Source organism: Tupaia chinensis, unplaced genomic scaffold, assembly GCF_000334495.1.
Source record: "Tupaia chinensis unplaced genomic scaffold, TupChi_1.0 Scaffold149090_1, whole genome shotgun sequence".
NCBI lineage: Eukaryota > Metazoa > Chordata > Mammalia > Scandentia > Tupaiidae > Tupaia > Tupaia belangeri.
In genome coordinates, this window is record NW_006208936.1 from 1,695,380 (window position 1) to 1,714,751 (window position 19,372).

General features: G+C 45.0%; 1 long non-coding RNA gene across 1 annotated transcript in view; it reads right to left on the bottom strand.

The window, feature by feature from the left end:
• Window positions 1-207: 207 nt before the first annotated feature.
• LOC102499070 (uncharacterized) overlaps window positions 208-19,372 on the bottom strand; it is a 27,196-nt gene continuing 8,031 nt past the window's right edge. Inside the window, exons 4-7 of the long non-coding RNA XR_337699.1 lie at window positions 18,840-19,246; window positions 13,964-14,132; window positions 12,680-12,809; window positions 208-380 (exon numbers count right to left, since the gene is read on the bottom strand). This is a non-coding gene — a long non-coding RNA (uncharacterized LOC102499070). The remainder of the gene's footprint in view (window positions 381-12,679; window positions 12,810-13,963; window positions 14,133-18,839; window positions 19,247-19,372) is intronic.

The window sequence follows — 19,372 nt, forward strand, 5'->3', positions numbered from 1 at the left end:
TGTCACGTGCACCTCCATGTTAGCGCACGTGTTTCCTCTCGCGGATCGTACATCCTCGGCCTCTCACACATGGAAGACGACTGACAGAGATTTATCGACCGCGTGGCTCAGACATTAGCATCTGAAAATGTTGGACGTCTGAAGTCACATCTATAGTTTATTTTGTGTTAAACACAGCTTTGTCCAAAGGCAGCTTTGCTTCTGGGATCTTTCCAAGCGGCATCTCTGAAGTTCTGGGAAGTCCCGCAGACCACAGGTGTTTCAGGTTCCGGATTAGTGGTGCCGGGCCGCGGGACATGATGGCCGTCGGGGTTGTGGAAGTGGTGCCATCAGTGACCAGCTCCAGGCTTACGCTGCTTCCAGACATGCAAAGGTGCATTCTGCAAGAAGAACAAATGTGACTGCAGGCACTGCTGAGGGACAGGGTTTGCAGCCTTTCACCTGGAGGCGTTAGCTGCCTCGGGAGACCTTCCACGTCCCTCAGACTTTACTGCAGACCAGAACATCGTAGAACTCAATGGGCTGGCCCAGTCAACCTCAGTAGGACAGAGCCTTAGGAACGGCCAGGCCAGTCTTCGCACAGTTGGAAACCAGAAAAGACAGTGCCGACAAAAGCCTCTCATGAAGCAGCATGATCAGGCCAAACCTGGAAAAAATGTCTGTTCTTGTGCATTCGTGAAAGCGAAAACATCTGGTTGCAGAGACGTGGATTGCATAACAGCAGACACCACAGTTAGACAGGGGAGGGCGGTAAGGAGGATGAGGAGGACTTGGGTAAGAGGGGAGGGTGGATACATGAAATGGACCAGAGTACTGGAGCCAGGTCGAGTAACGAAGCGATTCGATGCCTACTTCTAAGTAGCCGAGGGTGCATTTCACCGCACGACACAGAGGGATGCTGAGCATTTGAGGTGACAGGCATCGTTACTGCCCCCTTCGATCATTACACATTTTTTAAGACACATGTTTTGGAAAAACACATCACACCCTATAAGTAGGTACAACTGTTATGTGTAAATTAGAAATACCAATGGAAAATTCTAGACAGCCCTGGTGGCCTATTTTAAGACACATGTTTTGGAAAAACACATCACACCCTATAAGTAGGTACAACTGTTATGTGTAAATTAGAAATACCAATGGAAAATTCTAGACAGCCCTGGTGGCCCTCACACCCTATAAGTAGGTGCAACTGTTATGTGTAAATTAGAAATATCAATGGAAAATTCTAGACAGCCCTGGTGGCCCGTTCTGAGAAGATGCCCAGACTGGACTAAAGGCAGTGGTGACAGCCTGGAGGTGAAACCTCAGAGCAGGAGGAAGACCAGGACTAGTGACACTCAGAGGTGGATGGCACGTCAAAGCACGCACGCCCACCTGGGCACTGGGACTGAAGCACGCCAGCCCTTCGAACTGACAGCCAACACACGGAGAACCCAAACAAGCAGGAAGAACTGAATAGCAGATCTCCCAGTAAGGAGAAGAATCTTCCTTCCAAAACTGCCACGGTTTCTGGCTGAGTGAGGATTTCTCTTCCTAAGCATAGAGATGAACAGGGTGCGCTCCGTAGGACAGGGAGTCCGGCCGTCCCTCCTGAGCACTCCATGGAGTCCATCCACTGGCCTGCTCTCGGAATGTGGTGTCGCGGCCTGTGCTGTTGGACACGTGGACTATGCTGGCTTATTTACGGATCTTCCTTATTGTCTACTAGGCCCTCGCAGGGAAAGGAAGAACCTCGTGTTCCAGCGCCCAGAAGAATGCAAATGAAGTCCAGGGTGAGGGGTGTCATCAGAAGAGGTGGCTGCTCTTGCCAGGCGTTCCAAGGACTTGCTCTTCTGTGGTCAGGGCCGCCATTGTCCTCCCAGCCTGCTGCCTGTGGTCCTCCTGTGTTTGACAATAGTGGCCTACCCAGAGAAGGCAGTTATCTGTCTGCCCGCCATTCAGGCCTTTCTAGCTCATTCATGAGCACTGTTTATTTTTGACATTGGACGCTTTGTCCACCTTGTAAGAAACAGAGAAGGGTGTGATCAGGTCTCCCGCTGTGCTTGTTTTGAATCTTGGGTAGGGTCCTGGGCTGTGTAACCTTGAGGAAGTCACAGACCTCCTGTAAACTCCAGTCTCATTTAAAGGGACGGATCGCGCTTTGCTTGTGGCCTGACTGCGAGGACTGGATGAAGCAGGGACGGCGAAGGCCTTGGCTCTCACTGTGGGAGCTCAGCAAGTATTCCTGTTCCCCCTCTTCCTCTTCATGTTCCATTCACCCCCAAACCACGGTCCAGATGAATTGTGGCTGTGGATAAATATTAAATACCATTTTCAAAGGCTGGAGAAAATGAAGACATCTCTAGAGGCAAGTTACAAGTTCCCAAGAACAACTTTCAGGTAGGCAATGCAAAAACCTGTGCAGCCAGCAACTCTGCAAAAATAAATCTCACATCAAATCGAGGTGGCCCTCAGAAGGGAGCAGAATCCTGTTGGCTGTAAAAACTTGTGCATATTAGTTGTTAAAGAGGAAGAAAAATGTCTGTCCTCCTACTTCATAGCTGTGTCTTACACATTCGCATTTCACATCACACGTATATCAAAACATAAATGTCTCTGCAATGCTCCAAAAACGTTTTCCATTCAAATTAGCTCAATCTGATTTCTCACTAAAATAAATACATTTCTTTCAATACACACTGGAGAGAAGTAGAAATTATGTTGTCTGGTATTTGATGCAAATCCAGTTACAAAATTTGGAGACAAAATAATACAATTACATTTCCTTTTCGAGTAATAAAGTAGAACGAATTGCTTAGAGGGATCTTCATGTTTCGAATAGAACTTACCCGGGAGTTGCTCATTTGCTTGTAGCCTGATCAGGGATTTGCAGGGATTTGCAGTTCTGCCAATCCTTTAATTGTTCAAAAAAGCTTTATGAGGAAGGTCATCCTCGCATTGTTTCATAAATCCTCCTACAACCTGACTGGTCACCTTATCCAGAGAACTGAAAACACAGCTGGCATGCAGAGAGGGTGTGTCCTGAAAGGGCAGGCTTTTCCTTCTTCTTTTTTCTGTATAGGTAATGTATTTGCTGATTCGAACATTAAGTTATAATGAGGAGACAATGAAAGGCCCCTTGCCCACCCTCGCTGTGAAGGTCGTACCACAATCCCTTCTCCACCTTTCTCTTCTTCCTGGATTTTGGACACATACACACATGGCCTGGTATATTTCTCAAGCTGCTAGGTCCAGGACTTGGACGGCACAGTCAGCCATGTGGGGTCCAGTCACCTAACTATTATGCCAGCAGCCAGCACTCTTCAGTAAGTACCCCAAATCTGCACTTAATCATTTTATATTTAATTTACTGTGGAAAATCTAAGGCAAAGAGAATACACTGCAAAATGACAGGGAAAAGAAATACCATATCTAAGACAGAACGTTGTTAAGAATCATGTCAACCTCTCAGAAAACAGGCAAGCAAGAAGAGAGTATAATTGCTAAAGTGTTAAGAGAGAATCTCTCGATCACCCTATAATTCTGTTTTCAGGGGAATTACTATTTAATAGTAGAGAAATAAAGTTTTTCTAGAACAAATAAAAACTTTAGGGATTTGTCTCTTTAGACCTGATTTAGAAGAAATGTTAAAAGAACTTCAGACAGCAGACAAGTATCAGAAACTATGATCTATATAAAAAAAGACTCGAAGAAATAAATAAAAACAATCCAATCTTTAATTTTCTTTTTCTTAGTTGATCAGATTGGTAGCCATTCAGAATGGAAATTACATCAGTTTACTGAGTGATTATAGCTTATAGACACACGAAACAACAGCAGTATTGACAGAGGAGGGAGAGAGAAATTGATCACACTCTGTTACAAGTTCTTGCACTACTACGAAGTGGACTTAGGTAGTAGTAAATGTGTATTGAAAACTGTGGGGCAACCTCTAAAATATTTAAAAGAGAAGTACAGTTGGTATGCTAACAGTGGAGAGACAGTGGAACCACATAACATGCTCAATTAAAATGACAGAAGAAAGATGAAAGGTAGATTAAAAATAGTAACAAAGGGACCCGTAGGTGGCATGGAGATTAAAGTGGCTAGATCCCACATGGCCAACTACACAGTTTCAGTCTAGGGCCTGGTGACTCGAAAAATACGCCCTGTCTCTGTGCGCACGTGCCCAGAATTCCGAGAATGGAAGTGAAGGGGTTGTGGTGTGGCCATTCCCTCTGAGGCATGATTTCTTACTTTCCCTCTCTGTCTCTGTCTGGCTAGTGCACATGCCCTGTAGCCAAAACTAAAGAAAGAAAAAAAGCAATAAAGAACAACGGCAATGAATCGAACACAGTTATGAATATGATAGATAATAATGAACTATATCAGCAATGATTTTAAATATAAAGGGCCTACATATGCTAAATAAAAGACAGAGGGTTTACAAAGGGAATTAAAACACACACACACACACACACACACACACACACGCACGCACACACGATGCAGCTACAAGTTGCTATAAGAAACGCTCTATAAGTGCAATGATGCAGGTAGATTGGAAGTAATGGGATGGAGTACCCGCTTGGGAGCCCAGCAGTAACAGGCAGCTCAAACAGCGCTGGGTCTATTTAGGTGACTGTGGGTTTGGTCCCGGGTGGACGTGTACACTCCAGGTGAGTGCACGCGTGATCCTGGATCACTGGTAGGAGGGGGGCCATAACGTGAGACGCCGTTGAGAGTGGTCATTTTTCTCTAAAAAACTCCCTCTTTCCTTCTTTGTCTGTCTCTCACTCACCCTTTGTTTCTCACTCTCCTGAAGGAAATAAATAAGTTTGATAAATAAATAAAAGCAAACGAATAGAGAAAGATATAATAACACCGATAGAAAGAAAGCTGGCGGGCCTAACTCTGTTGACGCAGGTAGTGGGGTGCGTTTTGCAAGCCTGGAGCTTCATGGGAGGCTAGGCTTAGTTCCCAGACCAACCCGGAGCAGTCTGGAGGTGCTGGTGCACACCTCTCCTCTCAGCATCTCAACCAACGGGGAGACCGGCAGGTGGACAAGGCATACCAAGGAAAGCCACACAGTCTAGCTATGACTGTCCTCTGCCTTGTACCTTCTCATGAACAGCAAATAAATAAATAGAAGTGGAAAGAAAGGTGGAGTAACTATATTAACTTTACACGAAGCAGACATCACAGCAAGAAAAATTGTCAGAGATGAAGGGGACCATGACGTAATGGTAAAGCGTCAATTTTTCAAAAGCGTGTAAGTTTTGAGATGTATGTTCCTCACAACAGGGCATCAAAATACAAGGGGTAAAAGCTGATGGAACTGTAAGGAGAAATAGATGACTCACCACGAGAGTTGGGAACGTAGCCCTCCTCTGTCAGAAGCAGACAAATCCAAGGCCGGGAGTGGGTGGTTAAGGCAGCGGGTGCAGCTGTTCATGTCTAAAGGCCCAAGCAGGGGGCACTTTCTCACTTTTCCTCTCTCCTTTTATCACTATGGTGAGCTCACATGCTCTGTAGCAAAAACCAAAAAACAAATTGAGCATGCAGAAAATCAGGAATAACCGCCGAACTCCAACACCATCCATCAACTGGATGTAACTGACACCGACAGACCACTTCATCTAACGAGGGTGGAGTACACAGCTTCTAAAACTCACATGGAACAGTCACCAGCAACATTCATCACGAGCGGTAAAGCACCTTAATACATTTAAAAGAAAAGAAATGATATGATATGCACTCTTAGACCAAATAAATCAAATAGAATTCTAGAATAGAAAAGATAGCTGAAAAACCACGAAATATTTGGATATTAAAGAACATATTTCTGGGACCAGCAGTTAGTGTAATGGCTATGTAGCTGAACTCCAATGTAGCCAGCTGCGGTTCAAGTCCTAGACCCAGTGGCTTAAACTCACGCCGGGCCTGTGTGCGTGCCCAAGATCCCGAGAGGAGAATGGAGGAGAAGGGATTGCAGCATGGCCATCCCGCTGGGGGGTGATCTCTCGCTTTCTGTCTCTCTGTCTTTCTGGTGAGTGCACGAGCCTTATAGCAAAAACCTCCAAAAAAAAAAAAGAAAGAAAGAAAGAAAGAAAAGAACATACTTCTAAATAACATGAGTAAAAGTCTCAATACAAAATCTTTAAAATATTTTATTTAAAAATTTGTGGAATGCATTGAAAATATGACTTTAGATAAAATTTAGAGCACCAAATACATATATTGGAAGAAAAGAAAAAACATCTAAAATTATTCATCTAAGCTTCCACTTTAGGAAATTAGAAAAAAAAACCAATATAAACTGAAAACAATCAGAAGAAAATAAATAATAAACAGAGCAGTTGAAAAAGGAACTTAACAGAGAAAGTCAACAAAACCAAACGCTGTTTCTTTGAAAGAGAAATATAACGGATAACTCTCTAGCTAGGCTAACCAAGAATAAAAGAAAGCAAACATAAATTTCTTTTTTATTTGGAGAGATTTTACTATAGGTCCTGTGCATTCACTGGAGAGACAAAGAAACAGAAAGTAAGAAATCGCTCCCCAGGAGGGATGGCCACACTGCAATCCTTTCTCCTCCATTCTCCACTTGGGATTTTGGGCACGCACATACACGCATCCGGTGTGAGTTTCAAGCTCCTAGATCTGAGACTCAAACCACGGGCATCCATGTGGGAGTCCAGCAACGTAACCATTATGTCATCTGCTGGTCCCAGAAGATATAAATTTCTAATATCAGAAATAGCAGGACCATTACCACTGATCTCATCAACATTATAAAGATAATAAGAGGATACTATGAACAACTCTTTTCCCAAAAATATAATAGCTTAGATGAAGTGGATTCAATTTTTTAAAGGTAAAATACACCAAAATGCATACAAAGTGAAGTAGAAATCTGAACAGGACAATGTCTATTTAAAAATTAAATCTACGTAAATAAACTTCCAAAACAAAAAGCACCAGGCTCATCCAGAATGCTTCACGGGTGAATTCTACCAAACATTTAATAATAAAGAAATGTTATCCATTTTCTATGATCTCCTCTAGAAAAAATAGAAGCAAAGAGAATACTTTCTAACTTGTTGTATAAGACCAGCATTACCCTAAAACCTAAAACTGAAAAAGACATTACCAGGGAAAAATGCTAAAGAATAATATTTTTTATGAATATATATGCATACATATTCAACTAAAAATTAATTTGAATTCAGCAATAATCTTTGTGTTTTTTTTTTTTAAGAGGTTTTTGCTATAGGGTATGTGCTTGCCAGGAAGAGAGACAGAGAGACGGAAAGCAAGAAATCACTCCCCAGGGATGATGGCCACACCGCAATCCCTTCTCCGTTCTCCTCTTGGGATCTTGGGCATGCACACACATGTGCCTGGTGTGAGTTTAAACCACTGGGTCTGGGACTCGAACTGTGGTTGACTACATGGGAGTCCAGCGACATAGCCATTACGCTAACTGAGGGTCTCAGGTGATTTCTCGCTTTCTTTCTGTCTGTCTTTGTCTCTCTGGTGAGTGCATATGCCTTATAGCAAAAGTCTCTTAAAAACAAAACAAAACAAACAACAACAACAAAAAAAAAACCTCTCAATGAACTAAGAATACAGAGAAACTTCCTCAACTCAATGAAGAGTGCCTACCCAAGTCTTACAGGACCTTCATACTTACTGGTGAGAGGCAACATCAGCTGATTTGGGACCTTAATTATGTCTGAATTCCTTTCACCTTTGTCATAGTCTGTTGACTGGAAGTACATCCTGTGCTCTGCCCATCGTCAGCAAGAGAGAACTAGACGGTGTCTTCACCAGACGGCGAGGACTGCAGTGGCTCTTCTAGAATCCTAACGTGCACACGTGTGTGGTTTTCAAAAAGGCTTCGGAAAACGTGTATTATAAAGAAACTATGCATGAATTTAAAAATGTGTATCAAAATGAACTCATATTTAAATCTATTTTCCCACAAACTATTGAAGCCCCTCATGTCTGCACACTCTCACACACACACACACACACAAACACGTATACATATCAAAGTTTTCTTTTCTCTTCATAACCTCCCAAAACACATTCTCCATTTCGCTTTTCTTTACTTTCTGATGTGTCTTAGATAGCACTGCATCTCCATACAGTTTCCTCTTCCTTTTTTTAAAATAGTTGAATGATATTCCACTTCCTATGGGACTGCTGCCCAGTTCAAGGAGGGTCGGTGACCCCAAAGGGTACAGCACCTCTGTACCAGGATGTGCTAGGTGCCTGATCAAGGGAGGGTCAGGGCCTTCTCCTAGACGATTGCTGCACCCTCACTTAAGAAACCATTAGAGGGCAGTGCATGCAACTCTGCCCTCCCCTGGACCTACCTCAGGTCCCTGTGGGGGCAAAAGGCTGCAGTTGGTGTCAGGGTCAGGCTGGGGAGGGGGAGGCCACGGATGGTTTCGGCCACGAGAGTTGGGAGCACAGGCCATCAAAAGCCCTCCAGGGGTGACAGACAAGCTGTAGAAGGTGGGTGCACCAAAGCTTCAAACTTCCGATGCATCTGCTGCTGTCACTTTATGTTTTATTTAAAGATAAATAAATTATTAGAAATGTCAAGATGCTGGCCACAGAGCAATCGATCCCAAGCTTGGGCTCCTTAGAGTGCAGGACTCTATAGGACCCCAGAGACTGTTGGTCCATGACGCCAGCCCAGCCTGAGAAGTGGTTTACAAAGAACGCTTCAGGGCAATTCTGGAATCTAAGTCCAGGCGTTTGGGGTAGTCAGAATAATTTAGGGGTGCTGTTAGCAATTAGTGTGTGGCAGCTATGGATACTAGAACTCCTAAAAAGTGCAGAGAACAAATGTGTCCCAAGATAGAAGTTTCCACCACTCCCTCAGTGCCTTTCCCAGTCGGGTAGATGAGACTCAGCTCACAAGTGTCTGAGACTAGAACATAACTCTATTTAACCTACAAATTCCAGCTGTTTTGCAGTTTTAATATACTCTGGGTTTTCAAGAAAAGCTATTGCCAAGTGAATTGAGAGACGATTATACTTCGTGCTGTTTGGAATTTCGTTAGGAGTTCTTCAGCATTTCAGGAAATCCTATTTTCAATGATAGAAATCTCCATGGTGTGGTGTTGGAGTCATCTGCTTTCTTGGCTGTCCCAAGCACGTTGGTCATGTAGACTCACATACACAGACACCTGGACACTTTCTTGTCCTTCATATTTATGCAGACACCTGGACACTTTCTTGTCCTTCATATGAAGATGCCACACATAAAAAAAACCTGACAGTATTTGGTTGGATATTTTCTCTTGTCTTATTTCCCAGTAATTTACTATAATTAGATAAATAATTATGAATATGGATATTCCAATTGTCTTCTAATGGAATTTTGTCCAAATATTCCTACATAGAATACAAACCATTTAAAAATGAATCATACGTCCTTTTTTATTTCTACTTTTTTTATAACATTGTGGGCATAATAGCAATGGAAAAATTCTCTGAAACTTTTGTGCCCAAATTTCCTTTCCTACACTCTTCGCCTCCCACACTTCATCTCCACTTTGTCTCTAGTGTCCATTACAATTTTTAATACTTTTATATTCTCCAGTCTGTCAGTCTCTACCATAGAGTGCAGATAGTCGGTATATGTTAAGTAGAGACATGCAATGTTTTTCTTTCATAGCCTGACTTGCTTCACTTAGCAACAAATCTTCCATATTCGTCCACTTTCTATCAAATTCCAGGGCCTTATTTTTTATGGCTGAATAGTATTCCATGGAGTATATGTGCCACACTTTTTCAATCCATTCATCTGTCTGTGGACATTTGGGTTGGTTCCAGGTCTTAGCAATTGTAAATAATGCTGCAATGAAAATAGTTGTGTAAGCACTTTTTCAACTGAGTGCTCTCCTGTCCTTCGGGTAGATAGCCAGGAGTGGAATTGCTGGATCATATGGTAATTCTATTTGAAGGTCTTTGAGGAACCTCCATATCATTTTCCACAGTGGCTGGACCAATTTACATTCCCACCAACAATATAGAAGTGTTTCCCTTTCACCACATCCCCTCCAGCACTTATAATATATATATATATATATATATATTTAATCTTTGGCATTCTGACTGGGATTAGTTTCTGTATCTCACTGGTTTTGATCTGCATCTCCTTTATGAGGGATTTTGAGAATTTTTTTATATACTTTTTGGCTGTTCATAAGTCTTCCTTAGAGAGTTGTTTATTCAGCTCATTTTCTCATCTTTTAACTGAATTAATCATTTTCTTCCTGGTAAACTGCTTGAGTTCTCTGTATTCTGGCTATCAGTCCCTTTTCTGAGGCACAGTTAACAGAATTTTTCTCCCATTCTGAGGGTTGTCAATTCACACTGATTACGGTGTCCTTTGCTGTGCAGAAACTCCTTAATCCAATGTAATCCCACCTGTCTATTTTCGGGATTATTGACTGTGCTTTGGGGGTCTTGTTTAAGAAGTCTTTGCCTACCCCAGTGTCTCTCAGGCTTTTTCTCTCAGTCTTTTTTCAGTGTTTTCCACCAGTTTTATAGTTTGTGGTCTTCGGTTTAGATATTTGATCCACTTTGAATTGATTTTTGTTAATGGTGACAGATAAAAGTATTATATTCATCTTTCTGCAGGTGGATACCCAGTTTTTCTAGCACCATTGCTAAAGAGATTTTCCTTTTTCCACTGGATTTACTGGTATCCTCTGTCAAAGATGAGTTGGCTGTATGTTTTGGGGTTTGTTTCTGGGGTCTCATGTCTGATTTTGTGCCAATACCATGCTGTTTTGATTATCACAGCTTTGTAATATATTTTGGGTCAGTAAGTGAGATGCCACCAGCTCCACTCTTCTTACACAGGATGGCCTTGGTAATACAAGGTCTTTTAGGATTCCAGACAAATTCTATAATCGTCTTTTCTAGATCTGTGAAGAATGTCTCTTGTAATTTTATAGGGATTGGGGACCAGCAGGTGGCATGGTGATTAAGGCGCTGGACATTCCCACATGGACGACCAGGGTTCAAGTCCTGAATCTGGTGGCTTGCTTTCTCACTTCCTCTCTCACTCTCAACCTCTGTCTCTCTCTGGTCAAATTAAAAAAAAAATGAATGAATAAATAAAAATAAAATAATTATAAAAATTTATAAGGATTGCATTAAATATGTAGATTAATTTGGGTAGGATTGCCGTTTTGATTATGTTAATTCTGCCAATCCAGGAACATGGGATGTCCTTCCACTTTTTTGTGCTCTTTTTAATTTTTTTTAAGAGGTATTCGCTACAGGGTGCTTGCACTCGCCAGACAGACAGAGCGAGACAGAAAGCGAGAAATCACCCCCCAGGGGGGATAATCACACCGCAATCCCTTCTCCTCCATTCTCCTCTCGGGATCTTGGGCACACACGCACACGTGCCCGCCGTGAGTTTTAAGCCACTGGGTCCGGGACGCGAACCGCGGTCGACTACCTGGGAGTCCAGCGACATAGCCATTACGCTAACCGCTGGTTCCCTTTCATGCTCTTTTTTATTTCCTTTTTAAGGTTTTCATTATAGAGGTCTTTGACTTCCTTGATTAGCTTTATTCCTAGGTATCTTATACTTCTTGTGGCTATGGTAAGTGAAATTATTTTCTTCAGTTCTGTCTCTGTGTGCTTGTTGTTTGTATATAGAAATGCTATAGATTTTTGTAAGTTAATTTTGTATCCTGCCACTTTACTGTATGCATTTATTACTCTGAGAAGCTTTCTCATGGACACTATTGGGTCTTCTATGTATACAATCATGTCATTGGCAAACAGATAATTTTAGCTCTTCCTTCTCTATTGGAATGCATTTTATTTCCTTCTCTTGTCTGATCCTATTGGCTAGGACTTCCAGGACTATATTGAATAGGAGTGGAGAAAGTGGGCAGCCTTGTGTTGTACTTGAGTCCACAGTCACCGAATCCCTCTCCAACAAATGAACCAGAATGGAATCCATTAACAATGACTGCAAATCGAAGAAGAGCCTCAAGGACGAGAGACTCGAGTGGTGCATCTTCACCAAGGGAACAATGTAACCTGTCTCCAAGGATTCAACCTTCTCAAAAGTTTACTCATTTCTTCCATGAGAGAGACAGAGAAAGACACTAAGAGAGAAAGAGGGAGAGACAGCATCTCCACAGTGATCCCCATGCTGCGATCTGTCCCCAGTCTCAGCCACTCTTCTCAAGAAGGTCCCCAGACACAAGTCCAGATCCTTTCCTGTGTGGGTCCGTTTGCACAAAGCTTGCACTACCTCCTGGTCCAATCTTTTTTCAAAAAAGGAAAAGAAATCCTTGTAATAATTGTACATGTTTGTGGCATTCAGGTGATGCTTTCAGTATTAACACGAGAATGCAATGTGTATCTGTTAAATTGAGGCAATTAACATACGCATCATCTCAACCATGTGCCATTACTTTGTGTTGGGAATGTTCAGAACACTCTGTTTTAGTTACTCTGAGCTATGCATGAAATTGTTCTCACCTGTACCCACCCTACTATATTTTATAACACTCAAAGCTGTTCTTCTTTCCTCTGCAATTTTGTGTCCATTAATCAACATCTCTGTTTACCTCTCCCTCCCCCATGCTCCCCATCCTATAGCAGTCACGGTTCAACTCTCTCCTTCTACATGGTCATTTACCTCCATGTCCACGTGCCGGAGGACACGGCTTTCTGGGCGTGGCTTATTTTACTTGACATCATGTCCTCCAGGTGCAGTCATGTTACCTCCAATGACAGCTTCTCATTCTTTTAGACGGCTGAATAGCATTCTACAGAAAGTTTGTGGAAAATGGGAATTAAATGCAAGTTTATTTTGATACTAAAAATGAAAATTCTTGGGGCCAGCAGGTGGCGTGGTGTTTTAGGTGCTGGACTCCCACATGGCCAACCACAGTTCAAGTCCCAGACCTAGTGGCTTGAAATTCACCACTGGGCACCTGTTGTGTGCGTGCCCAGAATCCCAGAAGGAGAATGGAAGAGAAGGGATTGAGATTGGAATCCCCTCTTGGGGGCTATTTCTCACTTGTCCTCTCATTGTCTCTCCGTGTCTCTGGCAAGTGCACATGTCCTACAACAAAAACCTGAAAAAAAATTCATGTGTAGTGTTTTTTTTTTTTTTTTTTTGAGAGAGATTTTCGCTATAGGGCGTGTGCGCTCGCCAGACAGACAGAGACATAGAGACAGAAAGCGAGAAATCACCCCCCAGGGGGGATGGTCACGCCGCAATCCCTTCTCCTCCATTCTCCTCTCGGGATCATGGGCACGCACGCACACGCGCCCGGCGTGAGTTTTAAGCCACCGGGTCCGGGACGCGAACCGCGGTCGACTACGTGGGAGTCCAGCGACATAGCCATTACACTAACTGCTGGTTCCCCATGTGTAGTGTTTTTGTAGTATATATTTTCCATAAACTTTTTGAAATCCCTTATGTATTAGGCTGTTGGCAAAGTCAGGGCAGATTTTTCTATGCAAAAATGCCTTGTGGCTTTCCTTACAACCCAATATATATATATATTATAATTATATATTACAATACACAATAATATATACTGCCATTTTTTAATCCATCATTAGATAATAGACACTTATATTGATTCCCTACTAAGTGAAAAATGGATATTGATTTTTGTCAAATATCTTTTCACAATCTATAGAAATGATAATATAATATTTTCACTTAGACCTAATCAATAATGCTAAACTGTATTAATAGATTTCCTAGAATTAACTATCCTTCTTTTCTGATCTTCACCCCACTTAGCTATGCTTGCTAGAAGCTACTTCATGGGTATAAGCCATGCAGGGGTAGACCCTGGGATGTTGGGGCATTAGGGGTGAGCCAGCCCCGTACACTGGGTAAGGACCTCACCCCTGCCCACCAGCCTCCAGAACACAACGCATATCTGTGGCCTGGTAAACTTACAAACAATGGCAAGTCCTGGGACGACAACAGAGCACCTACTGACAGAAATGGCTGAAGAGCGTGGGAATGTCTCTGTGTCGTCCGCTGTGCAAGGTCTCTGGGATAATATGCCGGAACCAGTGAGTCTGAGAGCATTTATTTCACATGTCGCTCGATGTTGATGACATTCCTGCAAAAGGCAAGCAAGAGGAGTGGAGAGAAATGTCCACTGCAAGTGATTCAGCCCCGTGGGAGGTACTTGTTTTTTGGAGAGGTGTTTGCTATAGGGAGTGTAAGCTCGCCAGAAAGACAGAGAGAGACAGAAAGCGAGAAATCACCCCCCCCCCGGGAGGATGGTCACGCCGCAATCCCTTCTCCTCCATTCTCCTGTTGGGATCCTGGGCACACACGCACACGCGCCTGGTGTGAGTCTAAGCCACTAGGTCCGGGACTCGAACCGTGGTCGACTACTTGAGAGTCCAGCGACATAGCCATTATGCCAACTGTTAAGAAGCACCTCCTGGGACCAGCAGTTAGCGTAATGGCTATGTTGCTGGACTCCCCTGTAGTCGACTGCAGTTCGAGTCCCAGACCTGGCGGCTTAAAACTCACACCAGGCGCGTGTGCGTGTGTGCCCAGGATCCCAACAGGAGAATGGAGGAGAAGGGATTGCGGCGTGACCATCCTCCCGGGGGGGGGGGGATTTCTCGCTTTCTGTCTCTCTCTGTTTCTCTCTTTCTGGTGAGCACACGTGCCCTATAGCAAAAACCTCTCAAAAAATAAAAAAAATAAAAAAAAGAAGCAGCACCTCCTGAGCTTCTTAATGGTAAATAAGAGAATATCCCCAACATCTTAACACCCGGCCCAGGAGAGAGGGATGGCGGCTCTCAGTCAATCAGACTCTCAAGTGGGAGCGGTCGGCGAGTTTCCAGGTGGTTTTCCAGGCAATGCTTGATGTGCACTGGGGACAGCCTCAGAGCAGTATCACCACTCTCATGCTCCCCAGCTAGCACGTGAGGCTCACGGTTCATAACACAGAGCTAGGACCACGCCCCTCACCCAAAACGCACTCACAGGGTACGTGGTCCATCCCGGGTCTCTGAGCATAAAGGGCCTGGGGAGCAGCGGTGGTGCGAGGGCAGACCCAGGCCCCAGCAGAAGCAGGGAGGAGAGTGACAGGGTTGCCGGCTTCTCTAGGCCTTTCAGGGCTGTGCTGCCTCTTGTCACCCTGTGGTCCCAGAAAGCATCTTGCATGGCTCCCTCTCCAAATCCAGAAAGGAGGGAGGGAGAGACACTCACGACAGGCAGATGTGTGCATTTCGTTTTATTAGTAGTAGTTCATTTCAACTTTATATTTAGATGTAATGTCAACTCACAGGGAAAAATGATCAAAGCAACATAAACAAAATTCATATGTTGGGGTGCTGGGAAGTCACGATGCATTTTCACATAGAGACAGAACAGTGTGTCACGACTTTCCCAACAACCCAGTGTATTGTGCTCAGGCTAAAATTTCACCTCAGTCCCTTCACCATTCTCCCCACCCCTCGCTGCAGATGAGAACACACCTGCACACACACAATCCCCGTTTTCTGGGCTTTCTGAGTAGTTACCTCAGGTCATTTTCACGCAAACATCTCAATATGTGTATTCTAAATAAATGGGGATGTTCTCTTATTTGCCGTTAGGAAGCTCAGTAAATTCAGCGACTGTAACAATGATTCAGGACTTTCATCTAGGCAGTTTTTTACATCCCGTTTTGTCATTGACCTGGTAGTGGTCCCGGTGACCTTTAACCCTTCCCCTGAATGGGCCGTCATGTCTCCTTAGCCTCTTATTCTGGTCCGTTTCCAGTCTTTCTCCTTTAAGCCACTGACAGGTTTGGAGAACACTGATATTTCTGCATTAGAGGACGCTCCTTTCGCGCTTGTCCAAGGTTGCCCCTGGCTGGAGGCCGGTGGGCGCAGAGGACGGAATACGGCATAAATGTGTGTGCACGTCGGAGAGGCCCGGGAGGCAGTGTGGGCACAGGAGAGCTAAGGTGGTCTTGCAGAGGGAGGTGGGAACGAGCCCCAGACTCCCCTTCTAAAATCCTGAGTCCTGCTCCGTCTGTTTCCGGAAAGCCTTTCCATGTTCCTGAGGTAGGCCCTGCTGGGCACAGACCACCCTTCCCTGGGTCCCCTGTCTGAGTCTCAGCACTCGGGTGGTTTTTACTTATTTATTAACTCATTTGCATATGTACTTTTTGGAGAGAATTTCACTGTAGGGCGCGTGCGCTCGCCAGACAGACAGAGAGAGAGAGACACAGAGACAGAAAGCGAGAAATCACCCCCCAGGGGGGATAGCCATGCCACAATCCCTTCTCCTTTATTTCCTCTGGGAATCTGGGGCATGCACACACATATGCCTGGGTTTTTTAAGCCACCGAGTCTGGGACTCAAACCACGGTCAACTGCCTGAGAGTCCAGCGATGACATAACCATTACACCGCCTGCTGGTCCCTCTGGGTGCTTTACCCCCTGAGCGCTTCACTTTACCGCGATGAGAGACTGCCTCACACCGGTACACCTTTGCCACGGGACCTCCTCTGCTGAAGGGACATACCTGGTTTCGCAGGAGAGACTGACTGTTCCCCAAGTCTCCCTGCCCGTCACTGTCCCCACCACCTGGCCCTCAGCAGACATGGCCGCCAGCTCCCTGCGCACTTCGCTGTCTCTTCATCCGCCCGCTTGTCCTTCCCTCCCTGCTCACACGTTCTCTCAGGAAGAGGAGCGCACAGTCCCTCTGTAACAGACACCCGGAAGGGAAATGCTCAGTAAGAGAATTCTCTACTTAGTGACTGAGGAAAGATGTGGCAATGACAAACTTCATCATTGTCATCACGGCAGGGCTCCTTTGTTTAATGACAGGAAAGGGAGATAGGATCAATTGCCCTGGATGGGACATCGTCATGGGGCGAAAACACTCAGCCTTGTATGTGAAGCCGGCTGGAGTTGTGAGTCCTGCTCACAGGGGACTTCAATCATTCAGTACTGGTAAAGGTTCTCACTTAAAATATTCCCAAGAAAGCTCGTCACATACGTAGCACCAACATTATTCTCTAGAACCGTCACTGTCACTGTCACAGCCACCTCATTGGTTGGGAAATACTCATGTTTTATTTGCATCCAGCTTCTTATTCTAACACAGCAAACAGGTTATTTAAAGAATAAGAAAATCCGTTTATTTATAGGTATTGGACAGCAACTAGGGTTTTTTGTTGTTGTTGTTTCAAATTTGACATTTCTCTTCCTTTTTCCTATTGCAAGCCTCATGTACGAGGGGTGTTTTAAGAAGTCCAGGCAGGCCCAGACTTCATCTGTGACACAGTGGGTATCATACCAGGCTGTGGGGCCCACAGATGGTATAGTGGTTATGTCACTAGACTCCTACATGGTCAACCATGGTTTGAATCCTAGACCTGGTAGCTTGAAAATCATGCATTGCACACGTGCATGCATGCCCAGGATCCTGAGAGAAGAATGAAGGAAAAGGGATTATGGTATGGTTTCCCCCTGGGTGGGGGGTGATTTCTCACTTTCCCTCTCATTGTCTCTGTGTCTCTCTCCAGCGAGTGCACACACCCTGTAGCAAAATCAACAACAATAACAAAGAAAAAGCAACCCAGAAAAGCCATAGCCAACTGCAGAGCCTGAAGCCGCGTGCTGACCGTGATTCCAGTCCCCGCCTGGCTGACCCGAAAGCACGTGGAGAACATGCGTGAGTGCCCAGATCCTGGTGGGCTGGAGCAAGGGGGTCAGGCGTGACCGAACTCTGGGAGGGACTTCTCTCTCACCCTGTCATCCTGTCTCTCTCGCTCTATTTCTTTTCTCATGCCTGCACACACACACACACACACACACACACACACACACAGACATTATATCACTAAGAAACCGTTCATGGAAAGATGAATATTATTTTTAAAAACTCATGCATGATTTCAACACGCTTTTGCACAACATAAACTTGTACCTCAATTTTATTTTCCCTGAATCTCTGGAAGTTCCTTCTCAATATACTCCCACATGGCACCCGTGATTCGTGTCAGAAGCTTCACGGTTTCTATTGCACAGAACTTGCTGGCTGGAAACACTGATCGTTAAATCTCCACGACGGGCCAGCGGGGAGAAACGGACCTGTGCTGGAAGTCGCTGTTTAACAGTTGCACTCGATTTTGGGGGTTTGTTTTGTTTTTATTTTAGCCAAATGTGCTCTATTTGATCTTTTCAAAGACAGGGACAGTTCAGGTATTCCAACAAGCGTCTAGTTAGCACTAATTAGGCCCAGTGTGCTTCACTGGGCCCTGTTTCAGAGAGCAGCAACTGGATCAGACGCACACCATCCCTAAAGGAGCGTTCACTCTGCTGATGGAGAAGCCCGAGCAAACCCATCACTTGCTGCTGCTTTTTTCTTTGGAGAGGTTTTTGCTATAGGGTGCGTGTGCTGGCCAGACAGACAGACAGAGACAGAGAGACAGAAAGTGAGAAATCATCCGCCCAGGGGGGATGGCCACACCGCAATCCCTTTTTTCCATTCTCCTCTCGGGATCTTGGGCATGCACGCACACGTACCTGGCATGAGTTTTAAGCCACCGGGTCCGGGACGTGAACCGCGGTCGACTACGTGAGAGTCCAGAGACATAAACATTACGCCAACTGCTGGTCCCCATCACTTGCTTCTGTGTCCCGGCAGTTACTCTGGTTGTTCTACGTAGACCTCCTCCTCCACCCGCGCTCGTCTGGCAGAGCCGAGGCTGGCGCGCTCTCCCAGCCTGGACTGAGGGGCTTTGACAGCACAGCTGCTTGCCCAGCGGGGCTGCGGCTCCCGGGCCATGCCCTCCCGCAGCAGCACCTACCTCGGGTCGTTCGCGGTCTCTTCCCCAAGCAGACTAAGGGCAGTGCCCGGGCACAGGCGTCCTCTCCAGTGCTCACGCAGTGCCGAGGCGCACAACTGACCCGACGCGTCTCCGATGGGGGGAGGACAGACGAGGAGACCCGGAGCTGGGTCAGGAGCGATGGTGGAGGCAGCCCGCCTAGAGAGGGGGCCAGGGAGGACAGACGGGGGTGCTGGCCTTTTAGTAAATCTCGCTGTAGACTCGGTGACATGGACGATGAGCGAGCAGAATGGCTCCGGTCGCCTCCTTATTGCAGGGGCTCTGCGCCACTTCCACGCAGTTGGGGACCACTCGCCGGAGCGCTGCTTCTAGGTCTACAGCACCGCTCTTGGAAATTCTTGGTGCCCGTTGATTTTTATTCTTTGTGACTGGATTAAAATTTTGAAAACAGATCTTTTACTCAGCAGCTGTTTACTGATGAACCTCTCATTCTGAGAACACTAGGTACAGAGTGTTTTCTTTTTTTTTTTTTTTAGAGGTTTTCGCTATAGGCG